The sequence below is a fragment of the Camelus dromedarius genome, chromosome 3 (assembly GCF_036321535.1).
Source record: "Camelus dromedarius isolate mCamDro1 chromosome 3, mCamDro1.pat, whole genome shotgun sequence".
In the NCBI taxonomy this organism is placed as follows: Eukaryota; Metazoa; Chordata; class Mammalia; order Artiodactyla; family Camelidae; genus Camelus; species Camelus dromedarius.
In genome coordinates this window covers 92,439,203-92,453,458 of record NC_087438.1, presented here as the reverse complement: position 1 = coordinate 92,453,458, position 14,256 = coordinate 92,439,203, and positions in this window count along the sequence as shown.

The window sequence follows — 14,256 nt, the reverse complement described above, 5'->3', positions numbered from 1 at the left end:
AACTACTGACACACGCAGCAGCCTTGAATGAATCTCCAAAGAATTATGCTGAGTAGTGAAAAGGCCTGTACCAAAAGGTCGCATTCTGAATATAGGATTCCATTTATATTACTTCCTGAAATGGCAAAATCATAGACAAGGAGAGCAGATTAGTGGTTGTCGGAGATTTAGAAAGGGCACAAGGGTGGGAGGACACTGCGTCTGGCTATGAAATGACAACATGGAAGATTCTTGTTGCAGTGGAAATGTTGTGTCGTGATTGTGTCAACGTCAAGATCCTGGCTGTGAGGTTGTACTCTGTGCAAGATATGGAGGAACCTGGATTAAGGGTACAGAAGACCTCTCTATATTATTTCTCTCAACTATATGTGAATCTACAATTATCTCAAGGTTTTTTTTAAATTTAAAACCTCCAGGCCCAGACAGTGTCACCAGTGAATTCTATCAACATTTAAGGAAGGCATTACACCAGTTTTATAGATTCTTCCACAGAATAGAAAGAAAATGCTAAAATTCCCAGCTCATTTTGTGATGCCAGAATAACCTTTTATACCAAAACCCAACAAGATCAATCCAAGACAGAAAAAGTTAAAAGCCTATCTGACTTATGAAATAGATACCAAAATCCTAAAAAAAAATCAGCAACTGAATCCAACAACTTAGAAAAGGGATCATGAATTATGACCAAGTCTGATTAATCTGAGAAATGCAAAGTTGACTTAACATTAGGAAATAATAATGATATAATTTACCACATTATCAGATTAAAGGAGGTAAAACACATGAGCATTTCAAGAGATGTAAAAAAAAAAAGCACTGAAAAAAAATTCTAACTGCATTCACTTTCATAGTGTCCTCTTTGCAAAGTAAAATTAAAAGAAAACTTTATTATTAAGATGAAAATCTACAGCAACATTCTTCATGGTAAAACATTGAAAGTGTTCCTGTTCAGATGGGGAACAAGGCAAAGATTTTACTTGCCATTTCAATTCAGCCCTGTACACTGTGGTCCTAACTAGATCAATAAGATAAGAAAATCGAAACAAAAGGTATAAGGATTTGAAAGAAATAAATATTATATGATTGTGTAGGTAGAAAATTAAAATAAATATACAGGATACATTATTAAAAATGAATGAATAAAGTCATTGTAAACACTTAAAAATAATAAAGTATAAAAAATAAAATTAATGAGAGCTCTGTAAGGTTACTGGATAAAAGAATTAGTACGACAAAATCAATTCTATCTCTGTATGTTGGCACAAACAGTAAAAATAAAATTTACTCTTGTGAAAGATGCCATTTACAATAGCATTAAAAGTGTACCCAGGAATAAAATCAACAAAGATATCTAAGATCTCTCTGAAGAGAACTCTAAGTGAGAGATATTAACAACACTAAATAGAGAGACATACCATGTTGGTGGATGGGAAGATTTAATAATATACTGATGTTAATTTTCCCCAGGCTGATTTACAAAACAATTATCATCTCAATCATCATTTCAAGAGCTGATTTTGGCAAGCTAATTCTAAAATTTATAGACGTTGAAAGGCCACAAATAGCTAAGACACTTAAAGAAAATAAAGGGTTGAGGGGACTTACCCTATCAAATAACAAGACTTAGCATAAAAGTATAGTCATGAAGACTATGGAATTGAGCAAGAATAGACAAAGAGGTTAACAGAAATGAATAGAAGAATTAGAAGTAGAAAAAAGTAAAAATTCAATACATAGCAGAGGGTATACTGCAGATTGGTTGGGAAAAGATGAACTTTTTTCAGTAGATGTTGCTAAGGCAAAAGGGTATCCATAAAGGGAAAAAAAAATGGACCCTTTTCTTACCCCATACACAAAAATCATCTCCAGGCACATTTCAAAAAGTAATACTTAATATACAAAAAAAAAAAAAAAAGTAACACTTAGTAGGAAAAAAAGAATGTTTATGACCTTGATGTAGGAATTAATTTCTTAAATAACATACAAAACATTAATAAGCTTAACTATATTAAAATTATTAATAATAATTAATAATTTATACTCTTTACACAAAATATAAAAGATAGGGTAACAAGTAGAAGGCATTTAGTACTCATATAACCAACAAAGAAGTAATAGCCAAAATATATAAAGTACTCTCATGGTCAATAATAAAAAGATTTACAGATCCAATCAAGAACTGGAAAAAAAAGACTTGAAAAAGCACTTCAAAAAAGAGGAAATTCAGATAGCCAATAAAAACATAAAAAGATGCTCATTCACATTAGTAATCAAATAAACAAAATAAAATCAAGAAATGTCAATGTATACTGAAGAAAAAGAAAGAGGCTGGAGGAATATCCCTCCCAGACTTCAGACAATACTATAGAGCTACAGTAATCAAAACACCATGGTATTTGGTACAAAAACAGACATATGGACCAATGGAACAGAATAGACAGCCCAGAAATGATCCCACAAAATTTAGTCAACTAATCTTCAACAAAGGAGGAAAGAACATACAATGGAATAAAAACAGCCTCTTCAGCAAATGGTGTTGGGAAAACTGGACAGCAGCATGTAAATCAGTGAAGCCAGAACACCACTTTACACCATACACAAAAATAAACTCAAAATGGATCAAAGACTTAACCGTAAGACAAGACACGATAAACCTCCTAGAAGAAAACATAGGCAAAACATTATCTCATATACATCTCAAAAATGCTCTCCTAGGGCAGTCTACCCAAGCAATAGAAATAAAAGAATAAACAAATGGGACCTAACTAAACTTACAAGCTTCTGCACAGCAAAGGAAACCATAAGCAAAACAAAACAACAACCCACAGAATGGGAGAAAACTTTTGCAAAAGATGAAACTGACAAAGGCTTGATCTCCAGAATATATAAGCAGCTCATACGACTTAACAAGAAAAAAACAAACAACCCAATCCAAAAATGGGCAGAAGACCTAAAAAAGCAATTCTCCAAGGAAGAAATACAAATGATCAATAGATACATGAAAAATGCTCAATATCACTAATTATCAGAGAAATGCAAATCAAAACTACCATGAGGTATTACCTCACACCAGTCAGAATGGCCATCATTCAAAAGTCCACAAGTGACAGAGGCTGGAGAGGATGTGGAAAAAAAGGAACCCTCTTACACTGCTGGTAGGAATGCAGTTTGGTGGAGCCACTGTGGAAAACAGTATGGAGATTCCTCAAAAGACTAGGAATAGACTTACCATATGACCAGGAATCCCACTCCTGGGCATATATCCAGAAGGAACCCTACTTCAAAAAGACACCTGCACCTCAATGTTCATAGCAGCACTATTTACAATAGCCATGACACGGAAACAGCCTAAATGTCCATCAACAGATGACTGGATAAAGATGATGTGGTATATTTATACAATGGAATACTATTCAGCCATAAAAAACGACAACATAATGCCATTTGCAGCAACATGGATGTCCCTGGAGAATGTCATTCTAAGTGAAATAAGCCAGAAAGAGAAAAAATATTACCATATGAGATCGCTCATATGTGGACTCTAAAAAAAAAAAAAGAAGAACATAAATACAAAACAGAAAGAGACTCATGGACATAGAATACAAACTTGTGGTTGCCAAGGGGGAGAGGATTGGGAAGGGACAGACTGGGAGTTCAAAATTTGTAGATACTGACAGGCATATGTAGAATAGATAAACAAGATTATACTGTATAGCACAGGGAAATATATACAAGATCTTGTGTTAGCTCACAGTGAAAAAGAATGTGGCAATGAATATACATATGTTCACATATAACTGGAAAATTGTGCTCTACATTGAAATTGACACAACACTGTAAACTGACTATAATTCAATAAAAAAATTTTTTAAAAGAAATTTCAATGTATTTGAGATACAAATACATCCCAATCTGATTGGCAAAAATTAAAATGACTAATATAACAAATGATGGTGACTACGCAAACCAACAGGAAAACTCACCCACGGGTGGTATAGTGTACATTGGTACAACCACTTTGAAAAATATTTTCAAATTCAGACTTGTGACGTATTTAAACAGAATTCAGAAAGAACTGTAAAGGCTTTACAAGTCTGATTTTAAAATCCATCTCTTCAGTATAGGCCTACACCACATATAAGGTGCAATGTTAACATTAGTTCACTCAACAACTACGTAACCAGTTCATATACTGTGTCAGATACTGCACTAAGGCTAAGGATATAAAAATTAAAATTACACAACATCTCCAAGATCTGGTTGCAGCTAGCCTGACTAAAGAAAGGTAGCAGGAAGGAAGGGAAGGAAGAAGGTGGAGGGAGGGGAGCTGGCTCTGAGCAGAGAGAACTACATGTGCAACAGCCCAGAGGAGAGAACACACAGCACACCCAGGGCACAGAAGCAGATCAAGTGTGGCTGGAAAACAGAACTGGGGGAGTGAAAATGAAAGGTAAGACTGGTGACATATATGGGATCAGTCTAGACTTGTGGGTTTGTTTCTCAAATCTCAAAGATATAAGGACCTTTTCAGAGAAAATTGTATTTCCCAGATCTTGAGTGATGACTTTTTCTTTATTCTAGCATTAATAAAATAGTATAGATATAAAATTAGATATGAACTCATTATGTTCATAACTCTTATGGAGCTGCAAAACTAAAGCAACTTTAAAAATTAAATATAAAACAAAATTTTAAATAACATTAACATAACAGATTATGCTGTTTTGCATAAACTAGACCAATGATGTATTCAATCCTGGAAATATGTCTCTGGTCTAGTTCTATATTTTTAAACTACCTTGGCAATTTGACTCAATATTACTAGTGCAAAAAATGTTTATAAATATATCATACTAAATAGAGGTTTATTTATTTATTTATTTATTCATTCATTTATTTATTTGTATTGGAGGTACTGGGGATTGAACCCAGGACCTCATGCATGCTAAGCACGCACTCTACCACTGAGCTATATCCTCTCCCCTGGCATTTTCTTAAAAGGTTGAAGATATTCATAATCTATGCCCCAGAAATTCTACTCCTAGGTACATACACAATAGAAACCCATGCCCGTACATACCAGGATACATGCTCATTAATAGTCACTGCATGAGAGGAGGAGGGTACAGCTCAGTGGTTGAGCGCACGCTTAACATGCACAAGGTCCTGAGTTCAATCCCTGGTACCTCCATTAAAATAAATAAACCTGATTCCCTCCCTCAATAAATAAATAGTCATTGCAGCATTTGTTGTAACAGTAAATCCTGAAAACAACTCAAATGTCTTTCAGGAGGAGAATGAATAAACAAATTATGATATATTCATATAATAAAATACAGCAATGAAAACAAAGTATAGCCATTCACAATATTCTAAGTCTAACAAACATAATATTGAACAAAAGAGTATAATTCAAAAACAGTCAAAACTGAAACTAAACTGTAATTTCTCAGAGACACATATAAGTAACAAAACTATGAAGAGAGGCAAAAAATGAAGATTGTCATCAAAGTCAAAATAACGAGAGAAGGGAAGAGACTGCAACTGAGAAGAGGCACAGAGGGGTGTTCTTGGGTGCTGACAGAGTGTTCTATTTCCTGGCCTAGTGGTGATTATAATTATTTATTAAATTGTTCATTTATGTTATATGTACTTTTCCATTCTATGTTATGTCTTACATTAAAATATTCATCAAAAGATGTCTGTTCTTGGCAGTTTAGTGAACTATGTAACAAAAAAGAAAAAATCCATTACCACCTGTAGTGCTGGGGAAATTTTAACAAATACTCCTAAACACATAGTTGAAAACAACAAAAACTACCAAAAAGAGAAAGATAAATCAGAAGAGAAAGTACAACCAAATTGAGGCCTGTGTTTTGATACTAAAGTAGGAACAAAAATAAAATCTTGGACTCAAGTAAACTGAGGAACCATAAACTGAAACTCTTGAATAAATGTGACATAGTCAAAGGATTGCATCTTCAAGCAAAGAGGTTTCTCAAGAGGTTTACCCACTGGTTCAAAGAAATGAGAAGAAACATGTGACACTATATCTGGGTGAGAGAAAAATGCCTCCTCTAAGAATTCATAACCATGGACCCACTATATATATAGATAGATTTCAAGTTCAAATTCATACTATTCTTGTGGTTCAGGAGCCCCCAAAGTGAGAAATCAGGCATAAAAATTGGTATTGGGCCAGTAGTCCCACTGGGGCATCTAGCAGAAGTATATACAAAAGCATATCTTTTATTGAGGGACATGCCCTCAATCCAGACTAAACAGGATTCTCACAGATAAATTATGTATAATATGAGCTCAAAATTTTAAAATACTCAAGTATATGAGTGAAAAAATCCACCATGAGCAAGAGTCAGCACAATTAAGAAACAGCAGTATAAAGCCCACAAGAATTTCAGATACTAAAATAGTTTGATAGAAACATGTCTTAAGTGATAAAAAATTTTAAAAGGAATTGAAAATCACAAGAGAAAAAAAATAGGCTGCAAAAAAGGAACAGGCAAAGATGAAAAGGGGCAAAGTGGAACTTCCATAAATGAAAGATATAGACATAGAAATGGAACGCTCAATATACACACTGGACAGCACATTAGAATTGTGAGCTAGAGGGGCACAACTGTTTCAAATGTGACAAAAGAGATGAGAGGATGGAAAATATAAACAGAGGTTAAAAAATATAGTAGACAAAATGAAACTATCAACACACATCTAATAGGAGGTCCAACTAAAGAACGGTGAGTTTGGACAAATGCAATATTCAGCAATGATGGGTGAGAAGGGATGAAATACATGAGTCAACAGGCTGTGAGAACAAGCACTGAACTGGAAAAATAAAATAAATCCATTCTTGTAGTAAAACAGTAAGCAGATCACCAAAGAGAATCCTCTAAGTAACCGAAGAGAAAAGATAGTCTACCTATTAAAGAACAGCAATCAAACTGACAGACTTCTCAACAGCAATAAGAAAACAATGGGATAACATGCTCAAAGTGCTTAGGGAAAATGACAGTTAACCTAGAATTAATGCCAGAAAAACTACTAACATAGGAATTTTCAGAAGACTGAAATTAAACTGAGAAGGAAAGAAATTCAAGACAAATAAGTATATACATCTAAACAGGTAAAGCAGAATTATCACCTTGAGGGAAATAAAATCAACATGGAGTTAAAATGTTGGACAACAATATATATCAGATAGGAGGGAAGTAATCAAAGCTAAAGTAGTCTAAAGTCCTTAGATTGTTCAGAAGGAAGAGGGATTTTTTTGACTTTGAAATTGAATATAAGATTTCCAAAACAACAGAAGGAGTAAAAGGGAATTGATATACTCAAAAAATAAACCTCTGTATCAATTCAAAAGGAGGCAAAGGAGGAGGAAAAAACAAGTAGGAAAGAAATAGCATGATAAATAAAAATGACAAAATAAAATGCTGGAAATAAATCCCAATGGCAGTGATCACAATGGAAGAAACTTGCCAGTTAAACAGATTGTTAGATTATATTTGAGAAATATAGTTTTCCTCTATGTTGTTTGTAAGAGAAACTTGGAAGATACAAGCATACATAAAGATAAAAATAATGGATTGGAAAGCTCATATGTCTATCAGTTGACGAATGGGTAAACACTGGTATACCCATAAAATGGAATGTTATTCAGCCATAAAAAGGAATGAAGGGGGCAGTGTATAGCTGAAGTGGTAGAGCTCATGCTTAGCATGCACAAGGTCCTGGGTTCAATCCCCAGTACCTCCTCTAAAAATAAATAAACAAACCTAATTATCTCCCTCTCCCCTCCCCAAAAATAAAATTTAATAAATTTTAAAAAACAAAAAGGGGGGAGGGTATAAGTTCAGTGGTAGAGTGCGTGCTTAGCATGCACGAGGTCCTGGGTTCAATCCCAAGTATCTTCATTAAAGTAAATAACTGAACCTAATTACCTCCCCCTCAAACAAAAATAAAAACAAACAAAACAAACAATAAAAGGAATGAAGTACTGACACATGCTAAAACCTGGATGAACCCTGAAAATATCATGCTAAGAAGTCAGACATAAAAGACCACATTATGATTCACATATATGAAATGCCCAAAATAAGCAAACCATAGACAGAAAGTAGAGGTGTAGTTGTCATGGGCTAGGGGAGAGGAAAATGTAGAGGACAGTGTTTCTTTTGGGGCAGATGAAAATGTTCTGGAAATAGATAGTAGTGATGGTTGCATAACTATGTGAATATACTATAAACCACTTAACTGTATACTTTAGAAGGATGGATTTTATGATGTGTGAATTATATCTTATTAAGAAATATGTAAATAAAAATGTTAAACAATGGATTGGAAATACAAGCCAAATGCAATTTTTTAAAAAACTGTTTTGGTTATATTAATATCTGACAATAGACTTTAAGGCAAACAGTAGGGTAAAGAGAATTACTACATGATAAAAGTAGCTACTCACTAAGCAGATGAAATTATAAAACCACAGCCTCAAAATACATAAAGAAAATCTGATAGTGTTACAAGGAGGAACTGAAAGTCTACCATCACGCCAGGAAATTTTAACACAGTTCTCTCAATAATTGTCTTGAGCAAATAAAAATTGATAAGGATACAGAAGATATGAACCACACAACAAATAAGCTTGACTGATAGTTGGCTACAGAACCCTGCAATTAGGGAAAACACAATCTTTTCAAACCCATGTGAAACCTTATAAAAAAAAAAACTAGCCATGTACAAGGTACAATGCCACAAAAATTTTTTTCAGTACCACAGAATCAAAATCATAAAACATGTTCTCTGACCACAGTGCAGTAAAACAGAAATCAGTAATAGGAAAGAACCAAAGAATCCTTGTACATCTGGAGACTTAAATGTGTAACTGTAAATAATTCATAAGTCAAAGAAGAAATGATAATGGACAGTAGAAACTATTACAAATTAAGTTATGAGCGATACATCTATAGATACTATTTGATATCTATTAAAGATGTATCTCAGAACTTGTATGATACACATACAACAGCAGAGGGAAATACGTGCATTAGAAAAAATTGCCTATATCAGAAAAGAATGAAAGGCTAAACATCAGAGATTTGAGCATTAAACTCAAGAAATTACAAAAAGAAGAATGAAGTAAATCTAAAGAAAATCAAAGACAAAAAAATAGAATAAGAACATTTTAAAAATAGAAAACAAGTGATGAAAGGATTGGTAAAACCAAAATCTGGTTCTTTGCAAAAACTAACAAAATAGCAAATCCACAGCAAGACTGATCAGGAAAGAGTACAAACAACATTAAGAATGAAAAAGAAGATGAAGTTATCACAATTTTAGCAGATTTTTTTTAAAACATAACAGATTACTATGAACAATTTTATGCAGTCTCCATGAAAACTTAAATGAAATGGACCATTTCCTAGAAAAATGGCTTGCCAAAATGAATTCAGGCAGAAATGGAAAACCGGAATAAGCCTATAAAAGAAAGCAAATCAATAGGTAATCTTCCCACAAAAACAAAACCAAAAATACCAGGCCCAGACAGTTTAAGAGGCATTTCTATCTTACACAAAATGTTTCAGAAAATAGAAAAAAAGAAAAGCTCCTCAATTCATTTTATGATGCTAGAACTCTTAAAACAAATGCCAAACGAGAACAATAAAAGAAATGAAAATTATGGGCCAATCTCACTTATGAACAATAGACAGAAAAATTCCCAATAAAACTTCAGCAAATCAGATTTTTAGAGGACAATACCTCATGACCAAGAAGAGCATATCCCAGAAATACAAGTATCGATAAATTCTAATCTACTAGTATAACTCATTACATTAACACATTAAGGAAGAAAAATCTGTAACTGCCTCAAGAAATACAGAAAAAGCACTTGATAAAATGCAACACCCATTTATGATTTAAAAAAAAACTCAGCTAATTAGGAATAGAAGGGACCGCACTTGGGAAATAAATCAGTTTTGAGAATTATCTTTAGTAACACTTATCTCTAGTAATGTCCTTTGGGTACAATTACTGGCACTTGAAACTGAGCGGGCAGAGGAACCTCCCAGTGCCTGGCTGGCGGCATTCAATCATTGCTGATGACCAGGGACTGCTGCATATGTCCCCTTCTTCCGTTTTCTGAATAGAAATCCATGTAGGGCTCCATTCTGAACTTGCTGCACCACTGGGTCATTTGCTGGGGGAAGAGGAGAGCCAGAACTTACGAGTTCACAGATCATCAGATGATGTGGAACTACATCAGGACCTAAAAGAACTTGCACAGCTACCAGAGATCTCCTGGTATTTGGTCTGGAGGGAGTAACTAGATGTGCCCTGGCATGTGTCCCCTGGGAAGAGGGTACCATGTTACAAGTGTGACCCAGATTGAAATACATCTTTGGTGAATAGAAGGACAGACTAGCAAAAATAGCCTGGATATGCACAAACCTCATTTCTTCCTCCTCCCAGGCACACAGCTACACTACAGAATCCAGCCTCCATCTCAGTTACCTGTGATGATATGACGGAGTCCTGGCCATTGAAAAGCAGGCATAAGTGGTGTGCACTACTTCCAGGCCTGACCCATAAAATCCTCCTGTGTGACCGTCTACGTTCCTTCCACTTCCATGGTGGTCTAGGAAGCCACGTTTTGGAAAAAACTTGGGTCCCTGGTGTGATCATTTAACTGTCCACCCACTAGAAAGACATGGTTTTAAAGTTAACTGAGCAAGAAATAAACTTTTTGTTACAGACACTGAGATTTGGAGGCCTATTGCAGCCTCCAAAGTTATTATCTTAAATAATAGAGGTAATTAAAACTCACATCATGTTTAAGGTGATATGTTAAACTCATTCTCTTTAGAGTCAGCAACAAACCAAGAATGTTCACTGCGTCATGGAGCTTCCTTAAAAAACTAAAATTAGAGCTACAATGTGATCCAGCAATCCCACCCCTCAGTATATATACAGAAAAGACAAAAACTCTAGTTCAAAAAGATACATGTACCCCAATGTTCATAGAAGCACTGCTTGTAACAGCCAAGACATGGAAGCAACCTGTGTCCATCAACAGGTGAATGGTTTAAGAAGATGTGGTATACTTTAAACAAAAAGAATATGAAAATGAATATAAGTAGGTATATGCATGACTGGGACACTATGCTGTATACCAGAAATTGACACATTGTAACTGACTATACTTCAATAAAAATAAAATATATATACACACACACACACACACACACACACACACACACAATGGAATATTACTTGGCCATAAAAATTGAATATTGCCATCTGCAGCAACACGGGTGGACCTAGAGATTATCACACTAAGTGAAGACAGACAAAGACAAATACATCTTTGGTATGATATCATTTATATATGGAATCTAAAAAAAGATACAAATTGGCATCACTTATATGTAGAAGCTAAAAAAAGACACAAATTTTATTTACAAACCAGAAATAGACTCACAGACATAAAAAACAAACTATGGTTACCAAAGGGAAAAAGAGGGGGAAGGATAAATTAGGAGTTTGGGATTAACAGATACATATTACTATATATAAAATAGATAAACAAGGACCTAATGTATAGCACAGGGAACTATATTCAATTTCTTGTAATAATCTAAAATAGAAAAGAATCTGAAAAAGAATAGATATGTACATGTATAATGGAATCACTTTGCTGTACATCTGAAACACTGTATATCAACAACAACAACAACAACTACAAAAACAGGGAGAAAACATATGCAATTCACTGGTTCTAAGATAATTAACCATATTAAGATAAGGTTAAAGCAAACCATAAAACTTCTAGAAGAAAACAGAAAATATCTATATGACTCTGAGAAAAAGTTTTCTTAAACAAGTAACTACAAATACAAACCATAAAGAAAAAGATAAATACATTTGACTACATTTTATATGCAGGGAGATGTTTGTACTTGCTTGCTTCTCTATACACAAAAAAAATTCAGAAAGGATGCATAAGAAATGAAAAACAGTGCCAGGGGGCTGGACAGATGGGGAGTAAGACTGAGAGAAAATCATTTCATTTATACTTATAGTATGGTTAGCCACATGACTATAGTACCTATTTTAAAAATAATTTATTTAATGTCTATATTTCAAAAGATATCATAAGAGAAATGAAAAGAAAATTCAACACCCATTTATGATAAAAACTATTACCAAAGTGGTTATAGAGGGAACATATGTCAACATAATAAAGCTATTTAGCACAAAACTACAGCCAGCATAATACTTAATGGTGAAAAACTGAAAGATTTCCCACTAAAATCTGGAACGAAACAAGGATGCCCACTCTCATGTCTATTCAACATAGTCTTGGAAGTCCTAGCCACAGCAATCAGGCAAGAAAAAGAAATAAATGGGATCCTAACTGGAAAAGAAAAGGTAAGCTTGTCACTATATGTGGATGACATGATACTACATATAGAAAACCCTAAAAGCTCCACACAAAAACTAGTAGAGCTGATAAAAGAATTCGGCAAGGTAGCAGGATACAAGATTAACATGCAAAATTAGTTGCATTTCTTTACACTAACTATGAATTAGCAGGAAAAGAAAGGAAAAAAACAATCCCTTTTAAAACTGCATCCAAAACAATACAAGACTTAGGAATAAATCTCACCAAGGAGGTGAAAGACTTATACATGGAGAACTACAAATCATTGATTAAGGAAATTAAAGATTACTTAAAGAAATGGAAAGATATCCCATGCTCTTGGACTGGAAGAATCAATATCATTAAAATGGACATACTACCCAAAGCACTCTACAGATTTAATGTGATCTCTATCAAATTACCCAGGACATTTTTCACAGACTAAAACAAACAATCGTAAAATTTATATGGAATCACAAAAGACCCAGAGTTGCCAAAGCAATATTGAAGAAAAAGAATGAAGCTGGAGGAATAACCCTCTCAGACTTCAGACAATACTACAGATCTACAGTAATCAAAAAGCATAGTATTGGCATAAAAACAGACAGATGGATCAATGGAACAGAATAGAGAGCCCAGAAATAAATCCTCAGACGAATGGTCAATTAATCTTCGATAAAGGAGGCAGCAATACACAATTGAGAAAAGACAGTGTCTTTAGCAAGTGGTGTTGGGAAAACTGGATAGCAGCATGTAAATCAGTGAATTTAGAACACTCCCTCACTCCATACACAAAAATAAACTCAAAATGGCTTAAAGACTTAAATATAAGGCAAGACACAATAAATCTCCTAGAAGAAAACATAGGCAAAACATTCTCTGACATAAATCATAGCAGTGTTCTCCTAGGGCAGTCTACCCAGGCAATGGAAATAAGAGCAAAAATAAACAAATTGGACCTAGTTAAACTTAGAAACTTTGGCACAGCAAAGGAAACCATAAACAAAACAAAATGACAACTTATGGAATGGGAGAAAATATTTGCAAATGATGTTACTGACAAAGGCTTAACTTCCAGAATATATAAACAGCTCATACAACTTAATAACAAAACAAAAAACCCAATCCAAAAATGGGCAAAGGACATAAACAAGCAATTCTCCAGTGAAGACATACAAATGGCCAAAAGACACAAGAAAAAATGCTCAATATCACTAATTATCAGACAAATGCAAATCAAAACTACAATGAGGTATCACCTCACACCAGTCAGAATGGCCATCATTCAAGTGTCTACAAACAACAAATGCTGGAGAGGATGTGAAGAAAAAGGAACCCTCCTACACTGTTGGTGGAAAAGTAGTTTGGGGCAGCCATTATGGAAAACAGTATGGAGAGTCCTCAAAACACTAAAAATAGACTTACCATATGATCCAGCAATCCTACTCCTAGGCATATGTTGGAAGGGAACTCTAATTTTAAAAGATACCTCCACCCCAATGTTCATAGCAGCACTATATCCAATCGCCAAGACATTCAAACAACCTAACTGTCCGTTGACAGATGACTGGATAAAGCTGTGGTATATACTGTGGAATACTACTCAGCTATAAAAAATGATAAAATGCCATTTGCAGCAACGTGGATGGACCTAGAGAGTCATTCTAGGTGAAGTAAGCCAGAAAGAGAAAGGAGAATACCATACGATATCACTCATATGTGGAACCTAAAAAAAAAAAAGATACTGAACTCATCTATGAAACAGACTCACAGACATAGTAAACAATCTTATGGTTACCAGGGAAACGGGGTGGGAA